Source organism: Papaver somniferum, chromosome 7, assembly GCF_003573695.1.
Source record: "Papaver somniferum cultivar HN1 chromosome 7, ASM357369v1, whole genome shotgun sequence".
NCBI classification, from domain to species: domain Eukaryota; kingdom Viridiplantae; phylum Streptophyta; class Magnoliopsida; order Ranunculales; family Papaveraceae; genus Papaver; species Papaver somniferum.
Genome location: NC_039364.1, coordinates 165,063,594 through 165,071,644, shown reverse-complemented (window position 1 = coordinate 165,071,644; position 8,051 = coordinate 165,063,594). Strand labels below are relative to the sequence as shown.

Genomic DNA, 8,051 nt, shown 5'->3' with positions numbered 1-8,051 from the left:
CACTATCAGATTCTTCATCGTCAGCTTCGCTATCAGAGATAATCAAACTGGGAGTATTCTGTGGGATTTCTTCTAAAAGACAAGGATAATCAGAATGTGGGATATTATGATCATCACAAACCATTTGGATAGTTTGATTGCGAAAATGCATAGCATCATTCTTAAAATTCGCAACAGTGATCTTGATTTGATTCTTTAATCTAGAATACTTGTCGTTGCGAGAAGAAAGATTCTTTGCGAGTTCCTCCTTTTCAGCTTCGAGTTCCTCAATCTTTTCACGATATCTATTTTCAGAATCTGCGAGCAAAAGACAATCAATTATTAACTTGATGAGAATTCATAAGAAGCAAAAAATTAGTAAAGAAGAGCAGTTAGTAACCTTCTCTGTCAGAAATCATATCTCTAATCAAGGTTGTATGCTCAACTTGAAGACTAACATTTACACCTAAGTCTTTTCTAGCATCATCTAAGATTTTCGCAGCCCAAACAAATTCATCCTCACTACTTATAAGAAGACGAGAACGAATTTGATTTTCCCTTTCGCAGAGTTCGATATTCTTGCGGTTAGCTTCATCTCGTTCAAGTTGAACTTCAAGAAGAGCCTCTTGGAACCTCGCCAGAGCCTTGGCACCTTGATCAGAGATGCGATCCTTATCATCTATGAGACCACTAATTTTGGTTCTTAACTCATTGGTTTTCTCTTTAGAATCAAGAAGAGACGCTTAAATCGGTTGGCTAAGCCTAAACTAGATCTATGATCAATTTCTAAGAGGCGAAATTTAGATCTAAGCTCATTTAGAGAAAGAGAAGAAATTCTATCATTTGAGAAGCTATTTAAGGAATTGTTAAGACGCTCAAGAAGGGTATCATTATCCAAGGCATTAGGAAATGAACGAAGAAGGGTAGCTTCATCAGAAAGACCATAAATGTCTGCAAAAAGGATCGTTTAAATAAGATAAAACAACAGGATGAATGAATAAAGAGAAAAGTAACATACCGTAAAGCTGATTATTAGCTTGCTGAAGACTAGAAATTTTGTTCTTATACGAGGAAGAATCAATTTCTAATTGTCTATTTTTCTCGCGAAGACCTTTAACTTCAGCTTCCAATTCTTCATTCTTTTTGCGAAATTGAAGATTCTTCTTTTCAAGATTTTCACGTCTTCTCTCTAGATCTGAGGCAACAGCAAAAGAAGCTTTTCCAGCCTGCGAAAAAATATAAAAATATTAATATATAAAGAAATTTTGAATTATAACAATGAAGAAGTAAAAGGATAAAAATATACCAGACTATTGAGAGAATGCAAAAATCGGGAGTCACTGATCTAGAAACTCCACGAAGAGAGCTATCACCATCCAGTAAAGGAACATCGCAAAGGGTAGCGAGAGCTTTAGGTATCTGCGAATTGGCTATCTCCCATTCCTTGTAGAGAATCAGAAAAGAGGCCAGATAACTTAGCCATAGAAGATTCAGGTGGAGAATCTTCACTTGCAGAATCATCGTTGTCCTCATCACCCTTATCACTTTCAAATTTTCGTGAGGAGGAATATTTGAAGGGGAAGAACGAACTTTCCTTTTCTTTGGAGGAGGACCAGTTGATTTTTCCCTGCGAAGAGCACCTTTACCTTTATCACCAATCTTCGCAACATCAGCAGATTCTTCTACTTCAGCAATAATCTTCACACACAGATAGAAATAAGAAACGGAAGCATGGAAGTAATAGTACTATTTAAAATCATAAAAGAAAATTTCTTACCTCATCTGTGTATGAGCAAAGAGCTAACAGAGTACTAGACTTCCCAGTCCTGTTATAACTATCTTTCAGTTTTTGGATCTGCGGAATGTTGCAAGAGTTAGCGAACAGAATAGTAAAAATAAATAAAGAAATATAAAATGAGTTAAAGGGGAGAAACATACCTCTTTCTCCTTCTCGGGCCAAGAAAAAACCCAAGGTTGATAAGCAGCGAGATTCGCAGGAAGAATATTTGACCCAAAAATATAGGGTCCTTTTAGCATTAAAGGAAAAACACACCATTTATCATCTTTGGATCGGCGAGGAGTTGTGTTTTTACCAGAATTCCAATCAATATCTTGCATAAGAACTTTGGCTTCATCAATGTTATCTTTCCTTTTTAAGAGAATACCCCAGCGAGTATTCTCTTTCTTCATGGAGATAAGTTCATAGTTCTCAAAGAAATTCGCTACTGTATACTTCTCAGCAACTATCTCTAGGTTTGCAAATTTAGGATCCCTAAGTTCTTTGGAGTATAGAGATCCTCTACCAGCACCACGATTAGCGAACTCTAGCATCAGACGGATGCAGTCCCCACTCAGTTGGAAGATGGCTCGCGAAAATTCCGAATGAGCGAGAATTTCATAAAATAAAGGAAGATCTGGGTTATAAAGAGGAATAGGGAGACCTGCGAGAATCTGACCTAGCGAGATTACGATTGATTGATCATCACAATATTGATCACAGAAAAGCTTGACAGAAAGAATTGATTTGGCATTCTCACCAGGAATAGTGGAGAGTATGAAACCTTTATCAGCAAGATCTTTTTGAACATCTTGTAAATTCTTCTCATATCTATAACCACTTGGAGCCATGTTTGAATATAGAGTATGGGAATGTATGTAAATTAAAAGGATTGAAAGAAGATAAAATTACAGCAGCAGAATTTGCAGAAGAATAACAGAGTTGCAGAGATGAGAGAATAAAAATAGAAGAGAAGGTAAAAAGAAAAGTGGAAAAAGGGGGTAAGAAGAGTATATAAAGGAGATTTTTTACTCGAATAAATAAACACCATTAAGACGAAAAGACGTGAGCGGTTGAAAAGCAGCGGTTACAGAAGACGTGTCAAGAAATAAATGGAAGAGAGAGTACGTGTGATAAATGTAGAATATGAAAAGATGAACAACTGCGGCATTTATCACATCATTCTCTACTTTGCAGAGAAGATATGAGAAGAGGCAAGATGTAGGATCAGAATCTCGCAATGACAATGTTTCAGCGAAATTATCAGTGACACAGTACAACAGCGTCGCAGAACAATTTCAGAAATGATAAAATAAATGACGTCACCTAAGATCACGAGAAAGATATGATAATCCTGCGAAAATTAGAGAGTTTGCGAAATTAACATCTGTAAGGTTGCGAGAATGTCGCAAACCATACCCGAAAATAAGGGACAGATTAGCTGTCATCCACTATGTATTTCCTTATAAATAGTAGCTCGAATTGTAGAGAGGGGGAGAGATCTTTTTTTAGTAATAAACAAGTAAATAGGAGAGAGAAAGTTTAGAGCAGAGATCATTCTTTAGTTCTTTATCTTTTCTTGTAAGAACATCCAAAGATTACTCAATAAAAATTAAGAATATAAACCTAAAATGAGTTGATTAATGATGAAATCACATGAAGAGTGTAGTATAGGATTTCCTGCAACTACAGCAGAGTCCCACAAATCTCTTCAAACTCTCTCACATGGTGGTAGGGGGTTTTCAGCTTCAACCCCTCGAAACACAGGGAACATATGTATCGTGCTCGCTTTCAATTCAAACTGAACAGCAGTTTCTGGTAAAACAATGCAAGAGGGCTGGCTTGCCCTCTTGGGGTACATGTAGTCCTTGAGACTGCGGGGTTGGATTAACTCCTCTTCCATAGTCTCTGGTTGGTCAGGTATTTCTTCGACAGACACATGAATTTCAACTACGTCATCTCGCTGAATTCTAACTAGACGATTAGTTTGGTCTCTGAAAGACACAATCATAGCCTAGAATGCATACTATTCATGTTATAACACCCATTCAAACAACACTTACACAAGTCAAAAACTCAGGGTTTATGCGAATGAGTATCAAGATTGTGCAAGCACAAAAACACAGTATTTTGCAGATATTAAGATAGGCACAGTGAAATAACAACTTCAGCTAACAAATAAGTTACTCCAGTGTCACAGATGTTCAAAGGTGTTATATGTTGCAGGGGTTTGGGGGTATTTGATAATGGAGTATCGAGTTCAGTTTGCATGCGAGGATGGTATATCATTCCAGACAAGAATATTAAAGTTGAGGAACAATATCACCGGTATAAGACCGGGTTTAGGCACAACACATAGGTTGCTTCGCTCCTCTCGCTTCTAACCTTTGGTTTGCGCGTCAGTATTGAAAGCACCTGCCAACTCAAAAGAATTCAGTACCCAGAAATATGCAAATACGGCAAGGAAACAAAGAAAACTACTGACAGTTAATAGACTAGAGTAGCAAGACCAAGATTGTGTACCACACCGACACACTAAGCTATCACTAATCAAAAGATACGAACATGACAGAATGGAGTTAAAACACATGATGCAATATACACATGGGAAGATAAAGCAGATGAAATGCGAGAATGAGTGAGTTGATATTTTATAGGATGATGAGATTTTAACTAGTAATTTAACTAACAAAACTACAACGCTAAAACTACTTTATGCAAATGCTTACCTACAGATACAGTTTATATGAATGCAAGCTATAAATAATCTATGCTAATAACAGTACAAAGAAAGAACTTTTAAACGAAAATGACAGCTTCACAACACCTAATACCACTCGAGAATTTATCCAGCGCACAGAAGAAGTTCAGAAGTCTCAGGATAGAACAACGTACAGGCTTTTCAGGTTCACGTTTAAATTCAAGTAACTGAAGCTTAATGATTGTGACTAAACCTAATACTGAGTAAGGTAACAGGAACTGGTGCAGCTAAAACAATTCAAAATGACTTGCAGAATCCTATATGGTCAAATGCTAACTAATAAAAAACTACAGATTATAATATAATACTAACTAAGAAAGCTAAAATAACAGAAATCCAACAAATACACAAACTAAACTACAAAAGCTACAGATAAGAATCAATAAAGAGCTAAGATGCAGACATAGAAAGTTTTAAATGGAACAAGATGCGAGCTATATGAACAGATGGATTATATAGAAAAGCTAAAATCTAAACAAGTATATGTACAACCCAACTAAACCAATAAAGTAAAGACAACTAGCTGAAACAAGATGCAGTGTAAGCGAGTGAAATTGAAATTCAAAAACTACAGCCAAACTAACACTAGCATGCAGATTGAAACGGAATAACTGAAATTAAAAGTTACTGCCAATGTACAGGGTTAAGATGCAGATAATGAAAAAGCTACAAAATCTAAGTTATAATAAAATATGTTCAACTACTGGAGAAAATTAAATGAAATCGAAATCTGAAGACCCACACTATGATGCAAACTAATCTACCGAATGCAACTGACTGACTCGACGTACAGAAATGGTATGATACAGGACAAAGGTGCAATCAGAAAGGAAACTTTGTGACAGAGAATAGAGTAACTGAAAAATAAAAAGTTACGTCTAACACTAAAGAGTTAAGATGAAAGCTATATGAACAAAAGGATGATACAAAGACAGTTTTAAGCTACAATCTAAATGGATTACTCTATGTTATACTACAAATAAAAGAAGTAAATAACCAACTGTTTTTGCGGAATGATGGTGCTCTAGAACTACGATTAGAAAATACAGGAATGCAAGTAATCTGGAAAAAAAAAACAAATGTAGGTATGAACTTGAATGCAGAATGGTTTAAGTTTAAAAACTGACGCTACTACTATAACTAAGATTTTACAGGGCTATGTGAATCATGATTATGCTGAGATGCAGATACATAATGATCGAAGTTAAAGGCTACATCTTGAAGTGATGCAAAGACAGACAGTTTTAAGAGGGATTCAGGTTATGTAAAAAGAAAAGAAAAAAACTAACTAAGTTATACTACAATAACAAAGTTACAGATGAACTGCAAACTGAAAAAAAGAAAAAAAAACTACAACTAACATTAACAACAGGATGCAGATTATATAACATATGGGTCACTGAGTTATACTACAATGGTTGAAGATAATAATCTAACACCTATATACAAACATTAACTGGAACCAGTAAAGCTACACTACAGATTCAACTACACCGCTACCGAGTCCCCGGCAGTGGCGCCAAAAAAACTTGTTGGGCTAAGAAGAGATGCCTACAATATTAATAAACTACAAGTGCACGGTGTCAACAATGTAAACAGGGCAAATACGGATCGTTCCCTCAGGGACTTGGCTGGTGCAAAGTTAAATTCAAGTCTTGCTATACTGATTTAGTTCAAACAGGGAGTTGTCGAAACGACTAGATGTTTGGTATGAAGATTAAACTAGAAAAGTGAAGTAGAAATATGGATGCTGAAATACAAACAGGAATACAAAGAGAAAGGATTTAAACACACAAGTAACCTCTACTAGAAAATCCAGTTATCGACAAAGTTCATTTTCCCTTATGGATAACAGTGATAAAGATACAAGTCTCTCGCTTATTCAATAAGGAATCAGTTCACAATATATATGGTTTAACATCAACTAGGAGTATCAATCTCTAGCACTAGTTGTCTTTTGACAACACAACTAATCACAGATCAAAATAGATTAGCTAAGCACAGGTTGAAGCTACAAGATATAATTACTCTAACAACTTAGGATGCCTGTCATACTAAGTGAAAGTTATAAATGGCAGCTCTATGTTGAAATCATTCTTACTCAATAAAACAAAACAGGAACAATGTCGAAAACAAGAATAATCTAGTAGTAAATCAAGGGCTTCGTCTATGCCCTAGCTAATGAAATTAGCACACGATCAAATCAGGTAACATATGAAATTTAAGTGGAGATAGAATCATGGATGCAAACTTCTTTATTGACTGATTTCTACTCAAAAGGATGGTAAACAAGATGAGAGTAAACTAAACACTACAATGACCCTTGTCACTTGGATATACCAGTTACACAACAATCCCCCTATTTATACACAGATTTCTTTCCCTTTTCCAGTCCCTATTCTCAACAAAAACATTATAAAATTTGGGGGTTTTGTTCTCGAAACTCACCACTAAGTAAGATTCTTCATTCATGTACCGCCACTGTACCAAATTGACTGATATTGTACAGAAATTAGGTTCAGACCTAAATTGATAACGCCTGTAGCTTGTGTCCACCACGTCCACCTTTTTACTGTCAATTTCTTGTTGCAGTTGTTGGAGTTCACAAGGAGCAACAAATTCAAACCAATAGCTTGTTATCCTGTCACTTTTGAAGAGAAAATCAGCCGAATTAATCTTGCACTCCACAGTCTAGGTCTAGGTTGAATTGAGTAGAGATAAGTATAGAAAATAAGCAAGTAGCCTGACAGGGGAAAGATGGTGATGGAGGTATGGGCGATGAGTACTGAAATTGACAGGGAGCTGGCTTTCGATGAGATTGGCAGAGTTAGGGTTTGACAAATGAGGGGATGTTGTCGGGAGAAAAGGAGAGAATGGGGGTTGTTTCTGATGATAGAGAAATGAAAGAAGGGTTAAGGGTCTGTTTGGGTGTAAACCATGAATGTCTTGTTTTTGGTATATGTGTGAAACTTGGACCTGGTTTGTATTGTTTCCCAAATTGTTTTTAGCACTTGAACTTCGGCCCATTAACTCCCAATGCTCACAACTCAGCTTTAATCCCTTACTGCGCATGCCTTCTTTTGACCATTCATCATCGCGCAACACCCGCTTTGCTCCACGTTTATATCGATCCCGTGTTCAGACCATTCTCTTCATTCCCCTAGCATTACAAACCAAAGAAAAATCAAGAACAATTGCTACACATTTTACTTGAAATGAACAAGAACTACAAAACACATAATTTGGCATAAATACAAGCAATTAGTGCAACAAAGTACCATAAACACCTACAAAATGATAAGAATGTATGCAATATTAGGTGCCTATCAATAACCTCTATATAACATCCTCTAAGAATGTCTCAATGATTGGAATGAGAGTTTAGAATATGTAACCGTAGATGGTGGATTTTCGACAAAGGCTAAATCCGTAAACTCATAATTATACAAGGCTCTGATTCAGCAATAAGATGTGAGTATCGAGACACGGGTCTCTCATTGAATTCTCAACCGAGAGTACTTTCTCTCAGAGTAC

General features: G+C 36.2%; 1 long non-coding RNA gene across 1 annotated transcript; it reads right to left on the bottom strand.

Moving 5' to 3' along the window:
• Positions 1-3,803: 3,803 nt before the first annotated feature.
• On the bottom strand, positions 3,804-7,428 carry LOC113293144. The gene is made up of 2 exons (XR_003332070.1): positions 6,966-7,428; positions 3,804-4,171 (listed from the first exon to the last, which is right to left on the bottom strand). It is a non-coding gene; the product is annotated as an uncharacterized LOC113293144 (long non-coding RNA).
• Positions 7,429-8,051: the final 623 nt, after the last annotated feature.